Below are 16,104 nucleotides of genomic sequence, written 5' to 3'. Positions count from 1 at the left end.
TGCTGGGGCTGTAGACAGAATTCTTGCACTGGAATATGGACCCATGCCATACATCCTGCAAAACCACCTTGGTCTCTTTGTGGGACCACGGAAGTAGAGAACCCATTCTCTTCCTGTGTGATCTTCCTACTAGGATTTTCTTTTCCCCCAAGAAAGTCTATTCCTTAATTAAACCAGAATGAAAACAAGATTTATTTCAAATGTGAGGCAAAAATCCTAGGAAGGATTCAATTTGCATGCAGGACACACTGGCTTCTTCAATGTAGAGAAAGTAAAGGTTACATTTAATCATTCTCACATGTGCTAAACTACTATAGTGATGTAGGAAAAACACCTGTAAGACACTTTGAGGTGCTGGGGAGACGGCCAGCAGCTGAGAGCATTGCTTGTTCTTGCAGAGGACCACCGTCCAATTACCAGCACTCAAATGGCAGCTGTAACTCCCATTCCAGGGGATCTGATGCCATTTTGTTCTCTGCAGGAATCATGTTTGCAAGTGGTAGATAGATAGGTAGATAGACAATAAAACGTTTCACTCCTAGTTTAAATTAGGCCTTAAATTTATTGCATGCATAATGAACATTCCCTCCACCCTCTAAATTTCTCTCTGCTTTACTGAAAACGCATGGTGTTCTTTGCATTGTAGCCTTTTTCATGTTGAACTCTTTGTGGGACAGAGATGTGTTACACTGAAAGTACTTTACCTCTCATCACTGACAGCATCCTTGGACAATCTGGTGACTCTCCATTCTTGGGATAAGTTCTCACTTCCCTAAGAAGGCTTTCCGTTCTTCTTTTATGTGCCATGGACACAACCTATTCCTGTCTCTTTCTTTTCATGCAAGACTGATACTAGGGAGCTCCTAGATGAAGCCAGTAGAACAGGATCCTCGTTTCTACATTTTAAAAATGTGGCTTAATGACACACACCTCTAGTCCCGGCACTTGAGAGACTGAGGCTATATGGACATGCCTTGTCTAAAAACAAACAAAAAAGGATGCAAATAATTCAATTTATTAATATATTGTTGTCCCTCCCACTAAGAGATGATCATAGTACTTTATCTCCCAGCGTGTGAGTTTCTTCTTTAATTTTAGCAAATGTGAAAGTGGCTTTGGGAGAGTGTGTACATTGGGAGTTGCCATCTTTTCTGTTTCTGGAACCCAGCAGCCAGTAAAAATCTTGAAGTCATCTATGAGAGAATGTAGAAGTTTCTCTGCACTGTAAGTCAACTACTAGGCATGTTAATAGAGCCGTCAAAGGTCAAACTGCTTCTGGCTGACTCACCAGCTGCCTGTAGCTACACACATGAGCCCAGGCAGGACCCACAGAAGACTCTCCAAGCTGAGCTCAGAACTAACAGCTGATAGGCAGAACCATGAGTTTCTCAAGAGGTGCTGATTCAAGTCACTCATTTTTGTGCTGCTGCGTGACAACAGATGTAACACTGATGGAGCAAGTATCCATAATGGACTGTTGTGACAAAGCAGGGGATCCTCTTTCAGTTCTGTAATTCTGTAACTTGATGAGAAGATTCCAGTGTCTGCAACATGCAATCCAAATAAACTCATAGCTGAAGACCACGCTTTCTTACCCACTCTTTTGCACATCGCATCCCAGAGACACATGATACACGGCAACAGGGAACCATGACTGATTGCTATATGGCCTCATAACGTTGCTTCTTGGCCATGCTGTGAGTTGTTACCATCGTGGAGGTCTGTATCCTGAGGTGCACACTGTGTGTGTTTCCTTGGCATGAGCCCACCTCGAGGAAGCGCAATGCACGTTAAAAGGGAGTTGCAGTGTATGAATTTTTCAATAGCTGTTGAACTCACTTGCAAACTCACAGACAAGCATTTAAAAAAATGCAGCTGCTATAAATACTAAAGGAAATTGCCCTCAGACCACCATCCAGTACAAAAGCAAATTTCAGCGGCTAAGTCAGGCCTTGCGAGTCAGAAGCAATAATGGAAATGCTGACAGACCCTTAATTCCCACTGCTGTGGGGATGGTAAAGAAAGACCAGTGTAATAACAGCAGTGTGCATTCCTAGTGTTTTTACCTGGGGTTGGTGGCAAATGACAGTTTTCCATAAGGATAATCCTTCAACATTAAAAAAGATGTGTGTGTGTGTGTGTGTATGTGTGTGTGTGTGTGTGGTACATGTAGGTGGTGGACAGAAACCACAAGGGGGCATCAGATTTTCTTTTCTATCATTCCCATCTCTTATTTTTGAGTTAAGAGTCTCTCTCTAAACCTGGACAGCCAGAAATTCTCAGCAATTCTCTCATGTCTGCCCTGCTGGGAGATAGAGTTACAGGCATGTGTGGGACACCCAGCCTATCACATGAGTCCTAGTACCCAAACTCTAGTTCTCATGTTTGCACAGCAGGTACACTTAACCACTGAGCTATCTTTCTAGCCCCAAGGACCTTATAATTAAATCAGAGTTTATCTAGCTCATGTCTGAAAGTTGGGGGGAATGGTACTTTTGGATTTGGGAATAAGAGTCCACCTTGCTGTGGTTCCCAAGTCACATTTGCCACATGGGACATGACCCCTGGTTTAGGTTACAAACCTGGTATCCAACTGAGGTCACACAGAGAGAAATACAGGGCAGGCAACAGCACTTTTGAACAGAGACTGTGACATCAAAGATGGTGTCCTTTTCCAACCCTGCTTTGGTCCAGCATTGCCTTTGAAGCATGGGGACATCAGGGATGTGCAGACTTTCATCTCCAGTTGTGACCTTCCCCCCACTTCTGCTTGCAAGTCCCCTGAGAACTTCAGAGTCTCTCCTCTTCTGGGTGCCTAGGGCCGAGCCACGAGGAGGGAAGCAGAACCCTTGGAAAGTACGGTATGCATTACAGAATGTCCTCTCTTATCTCGCCGTTTTTCTTTTCTTTTTCTAGCTTGAAGAACAGAGACATGAGAGCAGAGTCTTGGTTTTCCTTGTTAGTTTGTTCCAGTTGATGACCCATACATCATTTAAAAATCATTTATGATTTAAAAACTTTTTTTTTGAGGGAGGGTTTCACTATGGAACTCAGGCTGGCCTTGAATGTGCTTTGGCTTCCAAAGTGCTGGGGTACAGACACAATCCCCAGCTTCCAATATTTAAAAACTTTTTTTCTTTTTCTTTCTGTTTTTCAAAAGTTTTATTTATTTTTTTTATTCACTTTACACCCTGGTTGTCTCCCTATCCCTTCTCCTCTCCCAGCCCTACCCTCTCTCTCCCAGCCCCACCCTCTCTCTCTCCCTTCTCCCCTTGCCTTTTTCTCAGAAAAGGGGAGCTCCCTTTCCCATCCACCCCAGCTCATCAGTTGCATCAGGATGCGTGTCCTCCTCCCTTGTGGCCTGTCAAGGCAGGCACACCAGGGAGGAGTCATCAAAAAGCTGGCAAGTGTATCTGTATCTGATACAGTCCCCACTTCTCTTACTAGAGGACCCACATGAAGCCTAAGCTGTCTATTTACTATATCTTTTTGGGGCCTAGGTCCAGTTTATCCATGGTCCTTGGTTGATGCTTCAGTCTCAACAAGCCCTTCTGGGCCCTGGTTAGTTGGCCCTGTTGATTATCTTGTGGAGCTCCTATCACCTGCAGGTCCTTTTTCTCTTTTCTCCTGCTTTTCCACAAGATCCAGTGAGGTAACCCAGACCCACAAAGACACACATGGTATATACTCACTTATAAGGGGATTTTAGCCATAGAGTACAGGATAAGCATATATCCCTGGGAGGATGCATAAATCTCACTTGGGAAGGGTAGATAAAATACACAGAGGTAGTGGCTGGAGAGAGGGAACAAGGTAGGAGAGGGGGCGCAGAGAGTTAGGAGGGTGGAGAACAGACCTGGGGAGAGCGAGGGCGAGAGGACAGAAGGCCTATAGAGAAACAAATGGAGGGTGGGCGTACCTCTGTGACAAGCTGGAGATCGAAGGCAGCGTGGGCTCCTGGGAGGATGTGAGGATTCAAGCAGTGACTCCTAGTAGCAGAGGCTATAGAGACTGAAGAGGATACCTTCTAACTAGGTTAGCCTCCTAGTAGAGGAAGGGGAACTCCAACCCACCCACAAAAACTTCAGCCCCCAAATTACCCTACCTGCAAGATGTGCAAGGATAAAGACAGCAGGTTAGAGCAGAGACTGAGGGAATGCCCAACCAATGCCTGGCCCAACCAATGCCTACCCTATGGGAGAGTGCCAGCCCCCAACACTATGAATGATTCTCCACTGAGCTTGCAGACAGGAGCCTGATAAAGTTGTACTCTGAGAGGCTCTATCCAGCACCACCTCAAAACAGATGCTGAGGCTCATAGCCAAACACTGGGCGATGCTTAGGGAGTCTTGTGGAAAAGTGGGAGGAAAAAAAAACTTTTCTTTTTCAAATGTTAAAATCCCATCTTTATAATTTTATGAGGCTGTAGAATGAGAATTCAGTATAGAAAATGTCTTGAGGTTTGAAGATATAGTCCCATTGGCAGAGTACGTGCCTTGCATGCATGAAGCCGTAGGTTCAATCCTCACCACATTAAACAAGTTTGTGGTGCGCATCCTGGTGCTAAGGAAGGCGAAGTTAGAAGCATTGCAAGTTCAGTGTTACTCTCCACAATACAGCAAATGTGAGGCCAGCCTGGGATACATGAGATGCTGTCGCAAATACACACGCAATCAAGAAAAAAAAAGTATAAAAAAGTTTGGTCAACAATCATCCAAAGAAATACAAATGAAAACAAAGAGGGTGACTGTGAACAAAACATAACTGCTTACTTGTGCAGTTGTCATTGTGTCCACCAATGATCAAACTGTGGGTGTTTCATAAAGCCCAGGGACCGGCTCCTCCTTAAGCCTCTTGAGGCTTCTTTGCCCAAGGCTGAGTGGTGCCTTGGAGACACAGGACTTCAGACTCAGAGCTGAGGGAACTCAGTGTTGACGTTGATTCAACAACTCCCACTCCCTCTCCCATGCCCAGCTGAGAGTGGGAAAAACAGATAGAGAGATGTTTATGGGCTGACTTACGTCCACCCTAAAGAGATGTTGAAACCCTGATACCGAAGCTTCTGCCCGTGACTTCACTTGGAAATAGGGTCTTTGCACATTTTGAGGTTAAGATGAGGTCATTAGGTGGGGCCCTAAATCAGTCCGGTTGGTGGCCTTATCGCAGAAGAAGGGCTGGCAAAGAACCTCATGAAGAAGAACACCATGAAAGACGGGTGGAGATGGAAGCACCGGAGCGCCGAACCAGAAGCACTGAGGTGGCTGACGCCTGGCAGAAGCTAGGAGGAGGCAAGAAAGGCCTCCTACACAGGCTTTAGAGGGACAATCAGCACTTCCGCCTTTAATTTCTGGCTGCCGGAGCGGTGAGGCAACAAATTCCTATCGTTTGAAGCCACACAGTTTGCGCTACGTTGTCAGGCAGCCCAAAGGCATGAATAAAGTTGAGGCCAACAGTCCACTTCCACACAGCTGGCGTTGGCCAAGGAGGCAGGAGACTGTGGCCCTGATTCAGAATCCTGTCTGCCCCCTGGGCTTTATTATTCTGGGGCTTACTCATAAGCTATCTTGATTCTCTCACATTTTTTGTTGATGTTCCTGATTCACAATACTTTCCATCAAATGAATTTTTCTCATCTCTTTCTACCATTAAAAAAAAAAAGTGAGACCTACGGATGCCTCTGAAGAACTCATTGTCCCCCAGTTGTCCTTTGTAGACAATGTCTTTCTTCCTCCACTCTCCCTACCTTTATGATTGGACGCAACCCTCAATCCCTAGCCTATCATGTCTCTTTGTTATCTTTTAACTTAGAGCTTCCCGACACCTCACTTTTGTCTTTTTATTCCTTTGACTTTCACAACATAGACAGTTTTGAGAGATCTAAACCATCTGATCTAGGAACAGTGTCTGAAAATGGGAATTTGTCTGCTTACTTTCTGACTGGATTTGGGTTAGATATTAGGACACTCTTTGGTTAGAAATGGGCCTCTACTGCGCCTTTCCCCTGCACCTCAGCATGAGGCACCTCTCAGTCCATAGCCAGCACTAAGGACAGCAGGTTTTTGTTCGGGAGATATCTGCCAGGTCTTCCCAGTGTGAAGGTGCCTTCTCGGTGATCATGAGTCACCTGCATACTTGAGCCCCTGCCCCTAATGTCTAGACACGGTCCAGATATAAAAGCAAATATTCACACGATCCATCATTCCACAGCCAAAAGGCAATGCCTCACATGCTGGGCTCGAGTCCCATGTTTTTACAAGGGTTACATAAAGGTAAGGTTAAGGTTAAAACTAACCTTTCTCCTCTACAAACCACTAGGCAGCCTACGGAAATCTGAAGGCAGGCTCACAGTGTTATCAACCAAATAACGTCATGCAGGCTTTGGTCTCACCTAAGCTCTCTAGCCTTTATTAACATCTGCATTGCTGCACTGTCCTAGTTTCAATCCCCTGTCCCCCTGCTCCTTAAGAAGACATACTAAAAGTTGAATGTATTGAAGAGCCAAACCGCAGGGAGGCTGCCCCAAGACTTAAAGCATAAAATGACTTCAGGCAAATCAAAGCCTGCTTCTCAGCATGTCAAGGCTGCAGTGCCGTGGATAATACAGAGCTTATTCTATTACCCTTCAGCAGGGTGGCGGTTTCATTGCTGGCTACCACGGAGAACATGAACTTGAGAAAGCAGGACGAAAATAGATCCTCACAGCCATAATAATTTCTGAGAGGTCAAAAATACTCTCTACTTTAGCTGGAAGCCATCGCTTTGGTACTTAGTGTACCACAAACACATCCTAAAGTCTCCAGGGGAGGGGGGGATATTAAATATGGGTCTCAGGGGGCATAAGGTACCAAGGCCGAGCCTCAGGGCATCCCTGTGTTCTAAGAGGATAGGATCGGTGCAGGACTCCTGTGAAGCTCGTTCTGTATGGCTGCGAGTTCCACGAGAATAGGGTCACTGTCTTGTTTTATCATCAGTGTCCAGAATAATGTCAAGCACACACTAGGTATCAAATAATTATAGGTTGGATGAATTAATGACAAAAAAAAAAGTCGTGTTCCCTCAAGTTAGTGCAACTCAACTTTACAAAGGCTTCCCAGAGGAGAGCCATGACCTTTTGACTCCTCCGCCTCCTTTTGATGATAAAATATGCTCCTCTAGAGTAGGTATGAAAGGACATAAAGAGGGCTTCTCAGTTCCTCTCCCCTCCAACAGCCCAGCTGGTCACTTCAGGGCAGACAGGTGTCGAGACCCAGCTCTGTGCACCGGATCAGGTTATTGCTGCCCCTTCTGAGGCCACAGCTTTTTCTACCTGTCTCTTTCTTCAACACAGCAGGAACCAGGAAAAACTCGCTCACCCTCTGCTGAGTAACTCCTGAAAGTTCCACTGCTAAAGGTCACGGGCAGGGGTGGGGGTAGGGAGTGGGGGGAGGAGGTCTGAGGGCTGTGAATAGGCTATGTCATTTGCATAAATACTTTTATTTCTCTACTGTGCCTGGAAATATTGACAGAAATTTAGTTTCAAGAAAGAACCCATTAGCCCTCAATCACAATCCTCCAGACTCATGTTTGGGTGCTAACAAAGAACAGAAAACACCCCAGGAAAATGGCAATCTTTCCAGAAAACAACAATACTAGAAATTAAAACCCAAGAATAGCAGTTTGTAGTCACGGCATGCATGGTCTGTCTGTTTACAAAGGCCCCTTAAGCTATTAAGTGTTGCTGTAGAGTGGGAAGCAGGCTTAGCAAAGGCTGGGACTTCACAGTGTAATGACGTGGGACAAGGACTTCATGAAGGATGTCTGACCTCAGAGCCCTCTTGCTTGAGTCTCCACAGGGACTGAATCCAAGTGCCCAGTGAAATGAAGCCTGTTATTTGCAATTGTTGCCTGGCAAGTCTTCAAGGAAATCTTTGATGCTTTCTGAGAGCGCTTGTGTTTGGAGGAGTTCAGGACTGATAAGTTCCTGTTAGGTCACTGTTAAGGCACCTGAGTTCCTCAGAACTCAGCCTCAGGAATCCCACACTACTCTAAGCATCTTTGATAGTGTTCGATCTTTCAATAGTCTTTGTGTGTTCCCTTCAAGCCCTCATCAAAGATGACATATTCACTGGAATTATGGGTACGGTTCAGTTCTAGAGTGGTCCATGCTTGAATGTGTGGAAAGCTTTGCTACAGCAAGAGAGCTGGATGAGGACACTGTGTGCAGGCGGCCTTCAGCCCTGCCCAGCTAAAGATTCTGTTACTGATGATGTGCTTAGGCATACAGTTCCAATGGCTTGTTCTTTCTCCCTTCTCCTTGCAAAAATCTGGGAGCAAGGGCAGACGCTATATACAAAGGCTCTTTTTAAGTCTAAAATACAGAATTAAGTGGAAGACATATATCCTTCAAACTTTATTTAATGATACAAGGCCGGGGCGAGAGATCTCCCATACTGGTAGCTACGTTGGCAATTGCTTTCTGCAGTTCACATTCTCTACTTCGGGAGACACAGGTCTTTTCCCCTTCACCAATACTCACCAGACAAGTCAAGAAAATCACTTAAAACTAGCTGTAAAGCAAGTAGACATCTCTTTTCCTTTCTTGCAAATTACTTTTCCACTAATGCAGATGTGGTTAGTCAGCTATTAGGCCAATAATCAGGTGTTCCTTTCTACACAAGTGCATATTCCTTCCACCCCCACCCCATAGGTAACTATCAATAACACGGCTCTAATCTCCCGGAGTTGAAGGATCGATCACTAAGTAACATATAAGCATATATCCCACAGAAGTTCATTGGAACGAGTCTGTCAAGTTTCATTTTGCAGTTAGAGAAACCTGTCACACACATTTTATCATGACTTCAGAGAGAAAAATGCAACGGAAAACTTATGGAATGGGCATGACTTTAGCTAAATAAGTATTAAAAATCGCTCACCGTATGGAATTTGGGGGTTTTAGAACCATTGTCCACCATCTTAAAAAAAAACCCTTCTGCCACAAGTAAGTGAAAATTCCATTATTATCCTGAAGCCCAAATTTAGGGATGGGTCCAGGGAACAGTTGTACTGATTTTGCTCCTTCCCCTGTCATGGAAAGACAGTCTTTCTTCTTGCTTGAGGATTTTGTGGATAACTTTTGTTACTGCACGTTGTCAATGCTCAGCCAACAGCTGCACCACAAGCTCTTCTTTTTATTGCACTTATTTAGAGCGAGTGCACGCCGCACGCATCTGCACACCATGGTGGTCGTCTGAGAACAACCTGTGGGAGTTATTTCTCACATGTGTCAGACCTGGACAGCAAACTCGTGTCCTCGGGCTCCGTGGCATGTGATTGCACCTGCTGGGCCATCTTGACAGCGTCGGTTGACACAGATGGTCTGACTCTCCCAGAATACATAGAACAGTCTAGAAGTGGTTCTCAAACATACTTGCATCGTTGTCAGTCAGAGGTAAAGATAAGGTTCTTTCCTATACCAAATTGATCACCACCTGCCACGCGGCACGCCACAGCAGACCACAGCAGCCCTAGAGATGAGCATAAAGCTACAAATACATTCAAGCCCCACAGGTACACGGCCATGGCTTTGTGGCTCTAAACTGAAGTTAAAGTAGAAAACACTCTTGTAAGAAGAACCACCTTGGCTAAGAGACTGGCTTGCAGCTGTGTCTAAATGTTGTTAATGATGCTGACGTATACAAGTTCCAGTGAGAATGGAATTTTCAGACACAGTGTAGAGCAGGAATCATCAAAAAGGTAGAGCAGCGAGAGCCAGCAAGCAAATGAAACACTCTGTGCTCATTAATCCTGGTCATTTTTTTGGTGAGTCATCGATTTGTGGTCCGAAAACTGAACACTGAGCCCAGAAGTTCTCTGAAACCAGGAAAACAACATTTTCTAATTCATTTTTCTGACATAATCTGGCTGCCATTCAGCAATGCAGTAGAAATATGTTCCACAAAAAATATATTTATGGGATTCTCAATACACTGACAATTTCCTTTTGTAAGGAGTAGAAACACTAAAATCTTCTTATTCCTTATATGCTTTCCACCACATAAAAAGTACTAGGAACTAAAATTATAATCAATTGTTCCTAATAAACAAGGAGAATGTAAACATAAACTGCTCAGTTTATTATTTTAATTCCTTAGTGGTTTATGAAAGTTCAATTGTTTAGTTCTGGCTTAGACATAAGATTTGATTCATTTCAAGATTCAAGTTGTGAGGTACGCTGCTCTATGGGTGAAATTGTGGCAGCCCTGGTGATTGGAAAGGGGATTGGAGTAAGACTGAAAAAAAAAAATCATCACATTTGCTGATATTTATTCTCCTTGCTGTAAGATAAAGGGGCTAGAAACAGCTAAACTCAAGGTGCTAAACTCAGGCAGGTTTGAGCCTAATGTCCTATGAAGGCAGCACAGCACAGGCAGCCACGGCACAGGCAGCACTTCAACACGCCTGGAGAGCTGTTAGCAGGCTCCAAGAGGGCCCGGCATGGTCCTTGGATGAATTCACACCTTTGTGGAATCCCTCCCAAATGTTTACCAAGGTTAGTTTGTGTGATGAACAGACATCTATCTTCAAGATGATGATACGTCAGTTCTAAGATTACAGGTCCATGCTGAATTTCTGTCAGGGTCTTTCTCTTAGACCACTCAGTCCAGGAGAAGCCACACTGTAAGGGATTCAATAGAGAGGCCTACGCTCAAGGAACTGAAATGTTCTACCCAGACCCATGTGAGCAAGCTGGACAGATAGTCTCCAACCCCGGTAATGCCTTCATACTTTTTTTGTCACTTCATGTTTGAAAAGAACAGCTTCTCTTAAAAGTCAGCACAAAGGTTTCCTGCCTAATGCATTCACTGAACACAACAATAAGAAATGCAGGTTCTTTAGGCAAAATGGCTGCTTATCTGCGGGTCTCAGACTACTTCACACAGATGATTCTTTACTTGCAGTGGTGTTATCGCCCAGCAAACCTAATGAATGACAAGAAACTGCCTGCCCCCTAGCTGGGAGCCCTCTGCCCATTTCATCATTCTCCTCCATCTCTGTGTCACCTCTTGAAATCTGATGAGAACAGACCCCTATTCAAAGATGGCATGAGAAAAATGTGAAAGCGCCTAAAGCAGCCTCTAGTCTGAATGTTAAGCCACAATCTCTGTTTTTGTTTCTGTTCAGTAGATAATGTTAAGCTCACTGTATTACTTTCTGCTGGTTTAAGTGAAAATGATCCTCTATAGGCTTATATATTCACATGTTTAGTTTCCAGTTGGTAAATAGCTAGGAAAGATTAGGAGGTGTGACCTTATTGGAGGAGGTGTGTCCTTGTTGGAGGAGGTGTGTCCTTGATGCAGGAAGTGTGTCACTACGGGGTGGGCTTTGAGGTTTAATAAGAACACACCATCCCGGTGTCTCTCTGCCTGTTGCCTGTGGGTCAAGGTGTTAAGCTCTGAGCTAAGGAAGAAGTTGGTACCAGACAGTGATATATTGCTGTGACAGGCCTGACTCTGCTGTTTGTTGGAGAAACATGGAAGACGTTGGGATTTTGGGCTAGAAAAGTGGTTGAACACTTTAAGCAGGACTTACTAGGCTATCCTAGTAGGAGCTTGGAAGTGGTACTGACAGCAATGTGGGCCCGGCTCAAGAGGTTTCATAGGGAAGGAGTATTAGTTAAGAGGCCTAGAGACCATTCTTGTGGTATTTTCATAAAGAATATGATTGCTTTTTTGCTCTTGCCCAAAAATATCTGCCAGAGGCTAAATGGAAGTGTTTTGGGTCAATGGTGTTGGTCAAGGAGATTTCAAGATAGCCTAGCACTGACTGTGTCACATGGTTATTAGTGATCACACTTGCGCAGATCTGCAATGAAAAGGAGCAAGTGGAGCAAGGAGAAAAACAACATCAGGAAAGGCAATGAAGCCAAGTGCTGGACTCAGGGGATAAACGTTTAAAGAAAACCCTGATGCTGAACGGAATAGAGTATCGACCTCAGGGTAAGAACCCACCCTGCTAAGAGTCCATGTTGGGAAAAGGCATTTTTAAAAACCAACAACTGAAAACTTATGCAAATGTGATAAAAGAAGGGGCCCGGGCCACAGCCCTAGCAAGCAAAAAAAATCATGGCACTTCAGACAGGTAGTTCTGGCTTGAGAGTCAAGGATACAGGAGTAAAGGGACTGTGGAATCTTCATCTGCAGCTAAGGAGAGCTGCAAGGGCCAGGCACTTGGCAAGACAGTACCAGCACAGAGGTCCAGAGACGCGACTGTGTGGCATCCTGAAGGTGACACCTAGATTGTGTTGGAGACCCCAAGATGCTGGAAACGTCAGCATTATGAAATAACTGCCGAGAAGAGCTACTAGCAGAGTATGGAACCAGCCCAAGAGAAAGGCGTGTTATAGTCATCAAGGCCGGAAGGAGTTGTAGATTTGAAGAGCCTTTTATACCAGATGTGGAGATTCAGAGTCTGGAGTTTGCCCTGCTAGGTTTCAGTCTTGCTTTGGTCCAGTGTTTACTATGCTCCCTTTCCTCCCTTTTGGAATGGTAATGCATATTCTGTGCCACTGTATGTTAGAAGCATGTGATTTGCTTTTTTAATTTTGCTTTTGCAGAGAGTTACAGTTAAGAGACTGTCTTGAGTCTCAGAAGATACTTAGAGACTATGAGGACTTTTGAAGTTGGACTAAATGCATTTTACATTATGGTATGGCTGCAAGCCTATAGGGGCCAGAGAAGTGAGATGTGTTGGTTTGAATGAGAATGGCTCCCATAGGCTCATATGTTTACATGCTTAGTCTCCAGTTGGTGAATTGCTTCAAAGGGGTAGGAGGTATGTCCTTGTTAGAAGTAGGCATGTCCTTGTTGGAGCTGTGTACCTTGGGGGCAGGATTTGAGGTTTCAGAAACCTAGGGCAGGCCAAGTCTCTCTTTGTGCCTACTGCTTGGAGATCAGCATGCAGCTTCTCCAGCACCATGCCTGTCTGTGTGCCACCATACTCCATGGCATGAGAATGGACTAACCCTCTGAAACTATAAGCAAGCCTTGTAAACTGTAAGCAATACTTTCTTTTATATAAGTTGCCTTGGTCAGGGTGTCTCTGCAGAGCAATAGAACAGCGACTAAGACATTCTCCAAGTACCATTAATTTCAAGAATTGACTTAACATCAAGAAAGCAAGAATTGATTGCTTAGTTATTATTTGCTGATTTCCCAGAAGACCTGTTGGGAAACAGGAGTGTGGAGAACCAGCCTTTCTTTTTCTAAATGATTTTGGCAAAACCAGTCAGTCAGTAACCATCAGGCTAAAAGCTTCTCACACCCTTATGTAGGTCTATTTTAAGCTTGCAAGCTGGGAACTCTAAGGCTACTGGATCATCTGAATGCCAAGAGAATGTTGGTTGTTCCCTAAATGTTGCTAGTTCCCTATTTCTGTGTTAGTATTTCAAAGGCATCTGCATAGGAGACATATGTTTTTGTTTTTGTTTTTTGCCTAGTGCTTTCTTTGTACCATAGTTATTTTTTTTCAAATATTTTGCTTTCTCTTTGCCTGTTCCTTCTCTACAACAATCTTAGGTTGTTTTAGTGTTACTTTTCAATACTTTCAAATGTTGAAATGCCAACAGGTATTCTGGTGGCTCAGTGAAGTGACGGCGGAAAATCCATGAATCTGTCCTGGCCTCGGCCACATAGTAACAACGTTACTGAAGCAAGCCCAATGGGGTAGCCTCCATCCAGAAGGAGAGTAAGACCAGGCCGGAGGAGAATCAAGGCAGAGAGCGTCATCCAGTACACAGGAGTTGGATCCGGTGCAGGGTGGCGTGTCATTCAGTCATGTAACTAGAGAACAGAGCTTACACCTCAACTTTATTTCAAAGTCATCACTCTGAGTAGGCTTCATCCCATTTCCAGAAATATCTTGGCATTCAGTCTTGATGACAAATTCTTTTGACTATATTTAGTGGTGGCGAATAACTTTTTTTTTTTTTTTTTTGAGAATCAGAATTATTTTCAAATATAGATAGGTCATTCAGAACCCAGAAGAATAAGTTGGAGAAATCAATACCATTCTGGTAGAAAACTAAAGAGTTGGATATAGTAAAACAAGTTGGAATTTCCCACACAGATGTAAAAATCAGTTTGAAAAGAGAACTTGAGGTTACTCTGATAGCATTGTGTTATGAGCAAATCTGACCAATGTAGCAACTTTCAAGGTTATTTGCTGTGGAGGTATAAATTCTGGAATCTTGTTGTTTACAATTCTTATTAGTGGCAGCAGTCAGGTGTTTCCAGGTTCTTGGCCTTTTATTCCAGAGAACTGGAAATTAAGGCTCACATAGATTTGCAAAACTAGCAAGATATCAAAGCAAAGCAATAATACAGATTAAAACAAGATATATTCAAGATTGACAGCAGGCTACATGAGAGTACTGAAGGGTGAAAAATTATTGTTTGGGGTTTCCTTTTATGGAGTTCAAGAAAAGTTGTTTGGTTGATAAGAATTGTAATACAAGATCTATTCTGCTTGCTAGATTAAGTTTTTTAAAGTTCCTTCCCATAAGGCATCTGATTTTAATTAGATGCGCGTACAATTATACATACACGTAAGATGGAAAATTCTCCCCAAAATTTTACTTGAGGAGTTTTGCCTTACTGTGTGCATGCACCCACAACTTCATGCCAAACTGAACCGTTGGATCGGGATATATTGGGAATATATATATATATATATATATATTGACATTTGATTATTAAAGCGGATAAATGTATCTCCTTTTCCAAGAGAGGAAGGCAGGGGATTAGTGGGTATCTTACCTTGTTCTTGGTAGGCAGCATAGAGGTACCTGTGTGTGGTACCTCTATTCTTCCTCTCCCCCATCATCTCTGTCCATAAGCCTCCCCTGGGGATGGGCAAATTCAGTTTAGAAAAAAAGAGAGTTTGAAAGACTTGGGGATTATGAACTACATGTTCAGTTATATAAAGCATTTCCCTTATTACATAAACATTTAAATAATTAAGGATGAACAAAACACAGTAAACTTGGGAGTTCTATCTAGTCCACATCAATTTGTAAACTTATTAGCTAATAAGATGTGTGCAACAAATCAAAGTCAACTCATTAACACTGGGCAGAAGCACAGTAGCTTACCGGACACCATCTCCCACGAATCGTTTATGCCGAGAAGATGGCATCTATGTGGGTGCAGGTAAGTGAAGAAGCCATTATCCCATAGAGACATCTGGATGGCGGTAAGGGGAGAGCCCTCTTGTGCGGTCTAGCACCTACAGTGGTAATGCAATCTTAAATCTGATCTCACTTGACATGAGAAAACTGAGTATCACGGTGGATTTTGTCACAGGGGTGATCTGAAAGGTTCTTGTGCCTGCCTCCAAGTCCAGTGCTCTTCCCACTTTTACTGACTGCATTTTCTTTTAATTCAAAACCTTGGGAGGAGCCAGGGCCAAGGAGGGAATGCTGATTTCAAAGTCCTCCAGAGAAAACGAGCACACGCCCACTCTCTACAATGATAAGCATTCCTTAATCAAACTTCCTCTCGCTGTCTACACAGCTGCGCCCTAGCCCTGGGACACCGAGAACAACGGAAAACCCAAGACAACTTAAAGCCCCTAAGATCAGCAACTTGGTCTGGAATGAATGAAGCGGGTCACGTCCGAGGTCCTCGGCCACCCCTCACTTGACAGCCCGGGACGGATAGAGGCGTGGCGCTCAGGTCAGCCTAGCGCACCCCCCGGGCCCCACCGAGGTCACAGGCTCTCGCCGAAACCCGCCTTCCGAGGAGCAACCGGCCCCGGAGGCGCCGCGCGCGCCGCGATGCTGGAGGCCGCCCAGGTCCGTCCTCCTCCGTGAGCCCGCGCAGCCAACCCCAGCCGAGCGGCGCAGCCCGCGGCGCGCGCGGACCCACCCTGCCCGGCGACGGGGCGTGGCCGCGGGGCGCGCGCACGCGTGGAGCCAAGAGGCGGCCCCCGCCGATTGGACGGGATTGTCTGACCCCCGTGACGTCACAAAGCCGGCGGGGAGGGCGCCCTCTTCCGCGGTCGGGGCCCGGCTCCCCCCCCCGGTCCCGCCCACCCGCCGTCGCGCAGCCAATCGGACGGCGGACA

At 44.8% G+C, this 16,104-nt stretch overlaps 1 long non-coding RNA gene across 2 annotated transcripts; it reads right to left on the bottom strand.

Moving 5' to 3' along the window:
- Positions 1 to 240: 240 nt before the first annotated feature.
- On the bottom strand, positions 241 to 15,907 carry LOC110563743 (uncharacterized). Of its 2 annotated transcripts, XR_009592477.1 has the most exons (5): positions 15,131 to 15,907; positions 14,796 to 14,881; positions 8,916 to 9,852; positions 2,583 to 4,652; positions 241 to 1,769 (listed from the first exon to the last, which is right to left on the bottom strand). It is a non-coding gene; the product is annotated as an uncharacterized LOC110563743 (long non-coding RNA). The 2 variants fall into 2 exon arrangements; XR_002477299.2 differs by lacking the exons at positions 241 to 1,769; positions 2,583 to 4,652 and having other exon boundaries at positions 7,425 to 9,852.
- Positions 15,908 to 16,104: the final 197 nt, after the last annotated feature.

Source organism: Meriones unguiculatus, chromosome 6 (assembly GCF_030254825.1).
Source record: "Meriones unguiculatus strain TT.TT164.6M chromosome 6, Bangor_MerUng_6.1, whole genome shotgun sequence".
NCBI classification, from domain to species: domain Eukaryota; kingdom Metazoa; phylum Chordata; class Mammalia; order Rodentia; family Muridae; genus Meriones; species Meriones unguiculatus.
This window is presented reverse-complemented; position numbering and strand designations above follow the sequence as displayed.